Below are 14,079 nucleotides of genomic sequence, written 5' to 3' on the forward strand. Positions count from 1 at the left end.
TGCATTAAATCACAAGTTTACCATTTCCTATTAACTTGGACACTAAACAACTCAATTGCTAATCATTTAACCTATTCAAAACACAATTAAACATGCCCAAAGTACACCAAATTCATCACCTAATATGCCTAACCAATGTACCCTTATTGGTACCAGATTTTATATGTTCAAATACACAAACAGCACATCAAACATTCAAGTCTTTCATTCATATCACACTTGCCATATTTGAACTAACTTCCAAACTTCTAAAGTTACCAAATATGAATCTAGCATATACCAAACATTATTCTAAGCTACCAACTTTAAATTATCATATACCAAAATATAAACTAGGCTAGCGTACCAACATTTTCTCTACCTCAGCCATATACACATTTAATCATCATTTCGTTAGCAACTAAGTTAACATCTTATAAACGATATAAACAAAAGACTCCCTAGGTACATGCCATTATAAAATGAAATATCACCACACTTGAGCTTGGGATTTGTGATTTGATGCTGAGTCGGTAATAATTCGAACAGTACCTAGCCTGCACAGAGAAAACAAAACCGCATGCTGAGTAAAACTCAGTGGTATTTCTATAATTCGAATAACATAAACTTGATATAAATATTTAAAATGCAAAATGCAACATGTAAGCTATGTTCATGTGTTTCAGTTCAATAGTATACTTTTTTCTCATTCATTATTCATATCTACTAAGATTTTCACATGTTCAAATATATAAGTATATATATCAATGGAAATTCATTTAACATTTGAAAACATCATCGCATGCAATGGCATGATTCATACCTGTGATCAATACTTGAATTCATTCAAGTTTCACATCTCGATTCATCATTTCATATTTCATTCCTCATCTCATAATCATTTCCCATATTTTCCATTTCAATATTTTCTCATCTCATAAATTATTATTTTACTTTCCCGTATTAACATGACACGACTCAGACGGATACACGGATCCAACCAACACACCAGTTTGGCACCTAGTGCCTCATCGAATAAATTCAAAGTAATAACTGCGCCCAGTGCTATATAAATTGACACCCAATGTCTCATCGGTTAAACCGAAGCAAATTAGCACCCAGTGCCTCATCGACTTGAGGTCGAAGTAATCCCTGAACTCTTCCTATCCTATGGCATGCCATCTATATCTGACTCAGCCCGATGCAGTGAATAAAGATTCATTTCACTTTTCAATACAACCAATGTCTCAATTTCATGAATATATATCATCACATATAAGTATATATTCAATTTGATAATGATCACATTTTTCTCTATACTCATACATTCATGATCAATATATTTTATAATATACAAAATCAATCCATTTCATTTCAATAATGAATTTAATTCAATTCCCAAGTACCAAAGTAACTCACCTTAATTGCTTACCATATGAAACAATTATATATATACAATAATCTACTATCTAATTCGGATTATAGAAACATAAATCATCATGGTCGAGCTATTCGACGTTGATTTTATCCTTCCCCTTTTTACTCGAGGATTCTGGTACGACGTTAGCTACGGAATAAAACAATTAAATCATATTAATATTATACATTTCAATTCCACATTACATTTCAAATTTCACACTATATTTTGCTTATTCTTCAATTTAGTTCGTAAACCTAGACCTAGACTAATTTTAATCATCACGTTTAACTTCATATTTTTGTGCTAATTTCACTCTTGACCACATTTAGCTTCCTCCTTTCCAATTCAACCCCAAACTTTTAAATTTTTTCACAATTTAGTCCCTATTGTTCAAAATAAATAATTAATTCCACAATTTAGTCATTTTCCATTTCTAACTTAAAAATCTATCTATTTAATCCCTAATACTTAAACTATTCAATAATGTCAACATATAAAATCTTGAGCAATACTAAAAATTACAATATGGGTCGGGTAGCCCTAGGTACCGAGATTCCTAAGATATAAAAATTACATATTTTAATCATCACGTTTAACTTCATATTTTTGTGCTAATTTCACTCTAGACCACATTTAGCTTCCTCTTTTCCAATTCAACCCCAAACTTTTAAATTTTTTCACAATTTAGTCCCTATTATTCAAAATAAATAAATAATTCCACAATTTAGTCATTTTCCATTTCTAACTTAAAAATCTATCTATTTAATCCCTAATACTTAAACTATTCAATAATGTCAACATATAAAATCTTGAGCAATACTAAAAATTACAATATGGGTTTAGTCCTTATACTTAATAACTTTTAATTCATGAAAATTATAATTCAACTTTTACCCTATACGCGATTTAGTCCTTATACTTAATAACTTTTAATTCATGAAAATTCACTTAATCGAAACCTAATTATAAATATTTACGAGTCTGATTTACGGGAATGCAGTCCCGAGAATGCACTTTTCGACACCCCTAACTATCAGTTCATTACACGATGGTTCAGAAATTACATTATTTTTTTAACCATTGCAAGTTCTTATTAAACTAGAAGATGATGAAGGAGGTGAAGATCTCGATAAAGATGTTAAAAAAGATCCACAGTTCAGGACGTACTCACCTTTAACCCGTATGCATAATATGAACCTATCTGTAGAGGATGGGTTAAAGTTTACAGAACTACAACATAGGAGGCCAGGCAACGTGAGTTGTTCATTGGATTCTGAAGACTTGGAAGTGTGGGAAGGAGGTTTTCCACTAAAGATTAGTTTTTCGTGGTAGTGAAGCGATACAACATCAAGAATAGGGTAAAATTTGACGTGGTTAAATGTCGATATGAGAAGTTCGAGACGAGATGCACAATCCAATATAGAGATGTGCATAGAAAATTATGATTTCTGTTAAGAAGAAGACGAGGTTTTCCATGCGCTCATTCAATTGCAACATGTAGCAATCAACATTTGGATCCTATGAGCCTTGTGGACAAAATGTGTAAACTAGAAAACATGTACAATGTGTAGAGACACTTTTTTGACTCAATATCTCCAATGTTTAAGATTTTGCTTGGCTAGATCTTTGGACTTAGATGTTTTTATGTTCTTACTTTCTTGAGTGCCATTTGCAGTTTGAATGTTGCTACTTTCCTTCCTTTTATTAGTGTAGTTAGTTAGGGCAATTACCAAGGTTTCCCCTCTCATACCAGGTTACAATAGCACATAATAATAAAAATTGTCACCAAAGGCTTAAATAAACTTAAACAACATTTGGTTAATATTTCAATAATTCTATTTTTGGTTACTTACATTCAAAATTTGCATTCTAGACCTCCCATCTGTGTATAACCTAATTCCTTGTAGAACTTATTTTTCTTTGCTACTATGTCTTGTAAGTATTTTATTGTTGAAGAGGTTTGCATAGTGGAAGGAGTTGGTGGTTGCTACAGTAGATGTTGTAACATTAGTCTAAAACAATGAAACAATAATAAGTAAAAGACTTGAAAAGGTTTACCACACAAGATATAGTTATTGAAGGATTGATAGCTGAACGAGAAGGTACTAGAATTTCTGTAGAATCATTGTATATAGTGAACACTTCTTGCTCCTAAAGAAGGAAAGAAATATGTTAATATAGGTTATATATGGGCTTGTTTGAAAAAAAATTCCCTAACTATTGGATACTTGAATGAGATGTCAACATCAATATGAGGTAGAGGACTTGCAAATTTATGAGTTGAAGTTATAGGTTTTACTGTTGGATTTTGTTGATGTGTTGTTCCTCTTGTTACAAATATGGGTGATATTATTGGATTCGGTGGTGATAATGTGGATGCTTATGAAACAGCTGTTGGAGTAGAAGTTGTTGTAGTAGGTGCTATCGGAATAAAAGCAAGTGAAGAAGTATCTGTTGGAGTTGCAGTCTACAAAATGAACATGTTGGAGTTGGATTAGAAGTTCAAAAATTATAATGCATTATAATTTTTAAGAGACCAAACACTTACAATAGGTGAAGATTGACACCTTTTTGAGTTGTGTCCAACCTTGAAACATTTCTGACACTTTATCTTTATCCCTTTTTGAGACAGTTTCTTTCCACTATTCTCACAATATTCTCTTACTTTGCATTTTGGGTTTACTAGGAATTTTCCTTGAGATGAGGGGGACAAATTGGTCCCATATCGGTTTTATACCAATATTTTCACTTAGGGGAGCAACCAATACAAAGCCATACAACTTTTCATACATTTCTTTTTTAAACTTGACATATACATAATCAAATATATCACTTTTCTTCCACAAAATTAATGCAACAACATGTGGACATGGGATGCTAGTGAGGTTCCATCTTCTACAACTACATAATCACTCACTTAAGTTGACAACTGCAACATCATCAAAGTTTGCCACTTTAAACCCTTTTCCTCTATTCCATTTACCATGACAGTATGTACTAATTTCATTACTCTGTTGTAACTTTGCATATATCTTATGACAAATGCATTATTCCAAGTTTTACATTTGGAAAAATTGTTTATAATCCTCCCATTACATACTGCCTAATATCTTCTACATGGACATTATAGTCATTGACCTAACTCTTACAATTTCTGAATTAAAAGACTCAAAAAAATTGTTGTCGATTGCATCACATATATACTTCCCCCCTAAAAAATACGTTTGACTATTATTTAGGATCAGTCCTAAGTAGACTTACCTTGGCACTATTTTTAATATGATCAATCTTAATAATATTTTCTTCAAAGTCAACAGTTATGTATGATTTTCATGCTGCTTAAATTGCTTGTCGCAGATCTCCTCCTAGATTTTCTTTCCTCTAGTTGGCATATAAATGCCTTACATAGACTATATGCTCCACCATTGGCAACAACTCAGTTATCTCCTCCTTTAATCCTTAAGTACAAAATAAAAAAATGGTATTACATGGATTATTTAATAAATTAACCGTACTAGGAATAAATTAGTTTAGTACGGTCCCAAACATACTTTTTATTTATTGATCATCATGGTGAATTGAACACCATCCCCAATTTGTAAATATGAAATAAGATGTTTAAGAAACTAACACCATGTTTCTCTATTTTTATTCTCCATGACAACCCATGAAATAGGGTAGATTTGGCCATTGTCATCTCTACCGGTAGCAAATAAGATTTCCCCCTTAAAATTTCCCTTCAAAAAGCATCGATCCAGACAAAGAAATAGTCTACAACACTTCTTAAGCCCATTCCTCAAGCAGTAAAACCTACATAAAATCTCCTAAACTTGGGAACTTTAGGAGGATTCGGACTTTCAACCATCAGCTCCATATTGGGATATAAATCTGGCTTTTGTAAGAGTATATGCATAGCCTCATAGTTTATTAAACTCATAGCTTACCCTTCTATTGACCTCCTCAAATGCCCATCTCAAAGCCCTGCTGCATGTACCCTTACTCAGATAAACTTTTAACTCTTCCTTAGATAGTTTGTGCATCTCAGTTAACTTCAGTTTTGAAATCACCCTAAGTGTATTTAAGAAATGTTTCCCAAAAAACTTGGAAGTTGCCTTTTTATTTTTAAAAGTAATTTAACACTTGTGGGCATCTATAAAAGCTTTAATCTTATAAAATCCATCACTATTATATAGACCAACATATATTGTAAAAGAACACCCATCTTCCCTACACCAAGCTCTAGTCCTCTCCTTTTAGTTCCTAAGATAAATAATATCAAACCTTTTGCTTAATAGATACTTTGCTAAAGCAACCTTGAATTCATCTAGCCCATCAAACACCATACCAACCTCTAAATGTGGGATTGGGTTAGTAGGATAAAAAAAAAAGAAGACATTAGATTCTTCTATATGCTACCTTACCCTCTGAATCACTTCCATAAATCCCCAAATATGTTGAATCAACATAATTTGTTTTCCCACTAGATTAATGTGATACCTCATTATTTTTTTCTCTCCTAGCATATTTATTCTTCCTTTGACTACCTTTACCTAACTCTACACCCATGTCGTTAACCCTTTTTATTGCCACTATTTGCTTCTTTTTGTTGGTTTTATAACTTTTACACCAATTCTTTATATTTCTCACCTCTTCATCCTCAAAATCTACCCTTAACACCTCTCCACAATTTACTACTCCTACAAACTTATGGTCTCGCATTAGATTATTTACCTAAATCGATAAATGTTTCCCCAGCCCCACATTTACTTCTTTATTACAAGTTGGTAATTTAGCCTCACCTAACGCAGTAACATCATATCATCAACAACATCGAGTTTGTATACCTCAGGTTGAACATATATATGTATAGACCTTGTATTTCTAATATGATCAATCATTGTTGTAAATAATGAATTATTATAGAAAACCCTCAATCCTTTTTTAAAATCTAACCCAAGTTCATAGTATATAAAGTTCTTGATAGCTGTATACTCGGTTATTGGATCTGGTGCCCTGGGTGTACTATATTCTTTTGTAAACTTGTAATTTTCTTGAATAGATTAGTTAATAAAACAAATTCATTGATTACATTAATATGCTTTATATAATTGTCCTTATATGGTTTTTACACACAAAGAAAATTGGAATAAAATGTTGCTCATTGATTATCTAATGTTTAAACTAATACAAAGCGGTATTACATGGTCGAACCGTAATATGAAAAGACAACTTGTATTAGTAGATGGACTTAAACATGTCCTTAGTCTAATAGGAAATGAGCAAACCATTGAAAGACTAATATGTCATCTATCAAGTCCAATTAGGAAGATGTTTTATTTTGGGCATTGGAGCGGATGACTCCTAGAAAATAGAGACATAGATATGACCAACTAGACTGATAGTACATCGGACTAGACCCAAGAAGAGTAGACCCTGAATCCTTTTATGGATTTATCTACTTGTGGCATTCATTATGTGTCATACCTAAATCCTAAGTGGATGATGGACTATGTATACGTGACTCGTGCACTTTGATGAAAGTAAAAACTTAAGTTTAAATAGATAAAGAACTGAAAGTTGGTGTGTTGGATGCGTGACTTGTGTTGTATGTAGCATCATTCACAGCAGTGGAATTCATAACCTGAGATATGGGTGAATGGTATCCTCTTATTGGAATTACATGGTTGATGAAAAGTAAAAGTTGTCATTGGTCGTTCGTATTTGTGAAGGATGACTTGATCACTATTTGATAGCTATTGACTTTTAATGAAGGAAGCTGCAATGATTACCATGAGCTAAAATATGATCATATTGAGAGAACAGATATTATCCCAAAAAGATTAAGGATATCCTATGAGGGTAACACACTTATGACAAGGTCATTTGGACGAGCATTGATCAAGTTGCTTTCGTAATGGTATGCTGTTGGAGAGAGCTCAGTCATGATACTATAGTGGAATGACTTCATGACTAAATGAGTTTATAATTAATAGGCGAAAAGCTTAAACTTAATTATAAATCATTTGAGCCTAAATTGCATATGTCAAATTGGTCCCTCCGCTAACTCGTTGAAACCAGAAATGAATTGCTTGTTGAATCAAATGAACAAAAATTAATAGAAATGGTGAAATGATTAAGGTTTTCTCCAAAATAAAAATGAAAATGAAAATGGAGAAACGAAATCATTTGGAAATAAATGTGGTTTTCTTCACAATGGAAAAAAAATGGAAAAGAGAAATGAATTCATTCAGAAATGAACAAAGGTTTCTAAAAAATTATCATAAGAGAGAGTTTATGTTTTTGAGCTATTTGAAAGCTCGATAATGAAAAAACCATACAACCATAGTAAACATGTTGAATGGTGAAATATTAAATATATTTTCTCAAAACTTTTACTAAGAGCAAAATCATCATATTGTTATTGAGGGTAAAATTGGGATGAAAAAAATTATTGAAATAGAAATATTGAAGTTTATTTTGCGAAATAGTAAAATAGAATTGGGTTGGATCAGATTACAAAGTATTTGGTTTAAAAGCCCGAGAAGTACTCGTTATTAGACCCGATGTGAGAGTGGCCCAAAATCCCCTCATAGAATATAATGGGGCGAAAACCCTAGTAGGAATACTAAGGGTGTGCTCCCACCTTAATCCTACCAAGTAGGAATTGTTTTTCTATTTGAAATAAACTTTTCTAATTCAACAATGTTTCTACCTTCTCTCCCAAAAAATAGATGACATCGGTATGGCTATTGATAGAACTTTGAGATATCATTAAATATATTTTTTGGAATAACGATTCTCTCGATCTCTATTTGAGATGAGAATTTTTGCTTTTACTACAAAAGACAAGAAAACAACTTCTAGTTTCTGTGTTTGATTCGTTTTTTTCAAGCCCATACTCAAAGCAATTCGTGGCATGAGAATAGAGAAGAAGATCGTTTGGTTGAAAGTCGGGAACGACAAGGATCTGTCTATCCTAAATCACTTGTATGATTTTGAAGAAGGGTTTATTGTATAAATATCCCAAATCGAGTCTGTTTTCAAAGTTTTTATTTTTTGCTGTGCAAGAAAATTGTTTTCAAACCATTTTTTTTCCAACACCAGCTTCCACTAGCATCTCACACAAAGTGTAATAACACATGAAATCTAGGTCAAAATCCTATTCAAGCACTTCCCCTCCTACGTAGGATGCATAAGTGTCTGTGATAAAATTAGGGTTTTTTTATTCCAATCCGATTTTCGTGAGATGAAACTAAGGTAATCAATGATGAAAGTAATGATGAAAAATTTTCACTTTAAGATGATGAATAGTTTTTTAAAATGGTTGGAGAAATTTAGGGGTCGATGTATAGGGTAATCTTGATTCAAATCAGACTTTAGTGAGATGAAACTAGGGTAATTGATGATGAACTAGTGATGAAGGTTTTTTAATCTAAGATGATAAACAATTTTTTTCATATGGTGGTAGAAATTTTGGGTGTATGGATAGTAAGTTTTGGGGTGAAAAGGTAATTGATGGTAAATAATTAATGGAAAAAAAATAAATCCATTTCAATTTTCCACTCCAGAAAAAGAAAGGGTTCGATTATTTCCAAACAGGATGCCAAGTGGCTCAGCATGATTGGCCAACACTGCCACATCATAAAAAACTAACGGCGTTAGGCCCATGTACCAATTTAGTTGACGGAAAAAAAGTTAGGGTACCAACCTGGGACAAAAAAAACATAAAGTACAAATCTGAGATAAGTGGACAAGTTCAGGTACCAATTTTATATTTAAGCCTTAAAAATTAAAATTTAGTAATATAAATGGCTTCCTACATTTAGCCATTTTTAATAAAACAACATTTAAAGAAAATTACTGAAAAAGGAATGGAGGAAGATTGTTATTATTTTATAAGCTAAAAGTAACTAAAAAGAACAAAGTATTAAATCTATAGTTCTTCAATGAGAAACATGAAAGAACATATTTCAACCAATAATAAAATAAAATAATATTATGATATTTATTTATCACACATTTATTTAATTTATTATATATATATTGTATTAAACTTTTTTTTGGAACTCACCCTTATTCATAAAATTATCGAACTAGATATCAAAATCCTCCATTTTAAGTTTCCTTTAAAACTTTCTGTAGAAATAGAATGTTGATAATTGGAAGAAAAGAGAGAAAAAATAGAACACACATATTTTATGTTGGGAACACCCATGGGCAGAGGAGAAGAAAATTCACTATGTCGAATTCGAATGATACAAGAGGAGCAATGACTACGCCTATTTCTAGGTTTTGTAAAACCATATTCTAATCAAAGTCAAATAGAAGTAATGCAATAAGGTTAAAACACCTTATTCTAATCAATATTAAATAGAGGAAGCATACTTCTAAACGAATTTGACTTGTTCAACCTGTATTTTTATTTAATAAGAATTTGGGTCACATATCTTTAATAGTCTCCACCTTGACACGAATTCTCAACGAACAAGTTCTTTATCACGAACTCTCAACAAACAAGTTCTCCATCTCTTCCATGAAACCCCTTAAGGGTTTATCTTCAACAATGAACACCAATCAAGTCTATGCAATGCTCAAACTTGGTAATCAAAAGTGACTTAGTCATCATATTATCAGGATTATTTTTGCTCACAACAATATTACCACGAGTAATAATATCATGAACAAAATGATACCGAACATCAATGTGCTTTGTTCTCTTATGAAACATTTGATCCTTCGTAAGGAAGATGTCACTTTGATTGTCACAAAATATTGTACTGATTTAAAGGTCTTTAGTGAGTTCACTAAAGAGCCCCTTTAACCAAATAGCTTCTTTACAAGCCTCAGTAATTGCCATGTACTCAACTTCAGTGGTAGATAAAGCAACAATAGTTTGCAAAGTGGCTTTCCAACTGATTGCACAGCCCCTAAATATAAAGACATAACTTGTGAGAGATCTTATTTTATTAAGGTCTCCGACAAAATCAACATTAACATAACTTGTGAGATCTTCTTTATTAAGATCTTCGGTAAAATCAGCATTAACATCCCAATGACTCCATCTCTATTTCTTCCAAACTGTAAGTAAACATCGGTAGTACCTCGTAAGTATCTCAAAATCCACTGAACTACTTTTCGATGTTCTTTACCGGGATTCCACTGCACTGCATATAATAAATCTAGACATGAGCAAACTATAGCATACATGAGAGATCCCATTGCACTAAAATATGAAACATGTGACATGTAGTCAATCCCCTTATCTTACCACTTCTATTTTTGTTTAACAAGAATTTGGGTCACATATCTTTAACACTTTCAATTTCCTCGCTTAAAATCAAATTATCATGGCTTTTAATCAAATTATCTAAATGTCATATTTCAATTATATGGATTTTGCATGTTAAATTTGGCGTAAATTAAATTTTTTTTAAAATTTGTTTAATATAAAAATTTTAATATATATACAACTTTAAATCGATATGATAGAGATATCAGATCAATTCAAAAATTTATATGAATGACAAGTACAATTATATTGATAGATTTAACGGTTAAATCATATAAATATTAGTCGTACAAAACTATACGTAAAGATGTAAAAGTAAAGTACATTTACACTAGTGTAAGTGGATCCTTCATTTTCTATTTTTATATAAAAACTGTAAAAAGATAAAAGCACCTTAAAATAATATAATTTACATTGTAAAGAAGTGATATTTTAGATATTACTCACTTGAATTGATACTTAATTGATTCATAACACCAACTCAATAAAAATGTAGAAGTATGCCTCACATTTAGACCAAAACAATGTATGACATTGCAACGAGAAAAAACTTTTTGACCTAACGAGCAGTCGATGTCACGACACGAAGAAAGCCTCCGTCTCGATGACACAATCCTTCTTCATCCCGACAACCAAACACCACGTCATGATGTGACGATGTGCTCCTCAAGTTTCTCGATTTTATTCTTTCAGTTAAACTCTAATTTAGTTTCCCACTTAAACTTTGATTAACCTCGGGATATTCTAGTCATATATGCTACAAATTTCAATCTATAAATCTACATTAGTAACTCTATGTTTTACAAAATAAAAATAATTAAATTGAGAGAATTTTATTCTTTATTTTAAAGGGTTTTTCTTTTAGGGTTTCGAGTTTTTTTTATTTTGATGCTCTCCTGTTCTTGTACTCTTATATTATTATAGTGAAATCTCGTTTTCTTTTCTTTTTATCCTCTTTTGAGGAATTTTCAAAATTAAATTTGTGTGTTGATTTTTTCAATCTCTTAGTTATTTTTCTTATTTGTTGCATACACAGGTTAATTCCTTACAAACTGGTCTTAGAGCTTGTTCAATTTTCACATTTAACCCGTTTAGAGATGGCAATATCAAGGTTTGATATTGATAAGTTTAAAGGAATCGTATATTTTAGTTTGTGGCCATTTCGTATGTTAGCACTACTGATTCAAAGTGATTTTGAGAGGACTGTTACAAAGAAGAAGCTTGAGGAAATGGATCAGTTAGAATGGGATAGGTTAGACAAATAAGCTCTATCCAAAAGTTAATTATGTCTAACAAATAATGTGTTACAAGAGGTTTTGAAGGAGAAAATAACGTATACATTATGGAAGAATCTTGAAGCCTTGGATATGACTAAATCATTAGCCAACAAGTTAATGTTAAAACAATGCCTCTAAGCGTTTAGAATAGCAGAAGGTGAGTCTATTAGAGCTCATACTAGTGAGTTTCTTATCCTTCTTAGTGACCTAAAGAATCTCGAAGTAGATATTAGCAACGAGGATTAGACCATGTTATTATTATTTGAGAAATCTGATGTATAGGAGAGATCATCTCTCATTTGAGAAAGTAAAGGGGAATCTACTGAGCAAGGATAAACTCAATAATGTGTTAGGCCCAAACAAAAGGTCAGATGAGCAAGCCTTGGTTCTAGTTGTAAAGGGTAGACAAAAATTTAGAAAGCCAGATCAAAACAGGTCTAAGGCGAGATCTAAATTCAGAAGAAGGGCCACATCAAGTCAGAATGCTACAAACTTTACAATAAGATTAAGAGGGATGTTGAAAATGACGAGAAAGATAAGCAGAAAGTCAAAGTTGCTGATATTAGTGTAGCCAAAGATAGAGGTGTCGAATTCTTATTAGTGTCGACGAACGAAACTCCAAGCTTGCTTCTTAATGGATTCTAGATTCAGTGTTCTCTAACACATGTTTTCCAATAGGGATTGGTTCTCCACATATAGTTTAGTTGTGCAGTAGTGCTGATGTGGAATAATTCTTCGTGTAAGATAACCTGTATAGGAATAATACAAATCAAGATGCACGACAAAATAATTCGAACACTGTCAGATGTTAGGTATGTACTCGACTTAAAGAAAAATCTCATATCATTGGGAATTTTGGATTTTAATGGTTTCAGGATAGTAATTGAGTCAAATGGCCTAAAAGTTTATTGTGGAGCTCTCGCTGTAATGAGAGAACAAAAAAAGGGGGTAGTCTATATGTTCTGCAAGGATCAATGGTTACTGGTGTAGCTGGAATTATAGAATAAGAACCAATATCATCACCACATTACGAAGACATGATGTAATTCTTTATCTACAGATTCTGATTCAACCAAACTCTGGCACATGCGACTTGATCATATAAGCGAGAAAGGTATGAAAACAATGTGTAAACAAGGTCTTCTTGAAGACATTAGAATTGGTAAGTTAGGTTTCTACGAACATTGCACTTATAAGAAGTAGAAGCGAGTAAATTACGATTTAATAGTACACAAAACAAAAAACACTCTTGACTACATCCATTTCGATTTATAGGGTCCGACTCGTGACATCTTAAAAGGAAGTAATAAATATTTCCTAAATTTTATTAATGATCATTCTAGAAAATTTTTGGTTTATTTTATGAAACAGAAAAATGAAGTTTTCAAAATCTTCAAGCAATGGAAGATGCTATAAAAAAATAGACCGAGAAGTCCGTGAAGGGTTAAGTACAGAAAATGGACTTAAGTTACGTTCATATAAGTTTAATAACTACTGCAAATGGGAAGGGATAGAGAGACATCGCACCACTGTAGGTACTTCACTACAGAATGGAGCTGTAGAAAGAATGAAAAAAACCTTGTTGGAAAAGACCCGATGCATACTTTCAAATGTAGGTCTAGGGAAGGAGTTTTGGTTTGAAGTAGTAAATTTGGCAAGCTATTGTTGGATCTAGTGCCCTAAGTGTAGTGTTTTCATTTAAGTACACTTGTGATTTTTTGAACATTTTGTTAATAAAATTGTTCATGAATTACATTAATACTTTATATATTGTCGTCATATGGTTTTTGCATGCAAAGAAAAATAGAATCAAGTGTTGCTCATTGGTTGTCTAATTTTAACTAATACTAAGCGGTATTACGTGGTGGATCGTAATACGAAAAGACAACTTGTATTAGTAGACAAACCTAAACATGTCTTTGGTCTAATCAGAAATGAGCAACCGATTGAAAGACTCATATACCGTCTACCAAGTCCAATTGGGGAGATGCCTTATCTTGGGCATTGAAGCAGATGACTCTCAGAAGCTAGAGGCATAGATGTGACTCTCTGGACTGATAGTACATCAAATAAGGTCCAAGAAGAATAGATCTTGAATCTGTTTATGGATTTAC

This window comes from Gossypium hirsutum, chromosome A03 (genome assembly GCF_007990345.1).
Source record: "Gossypium hirsutum isolate 1008001.06 chromosome A03, Gossypium_hirsutum_v2.1, whole genome shotgun sequence".
Lineage (NCBI taxonomy): Eukaryota > Viridiplantae > Streptophyta > Magnoliopsida > Malvales > Malvaceae > Gossypium > Gossypium hirsutum.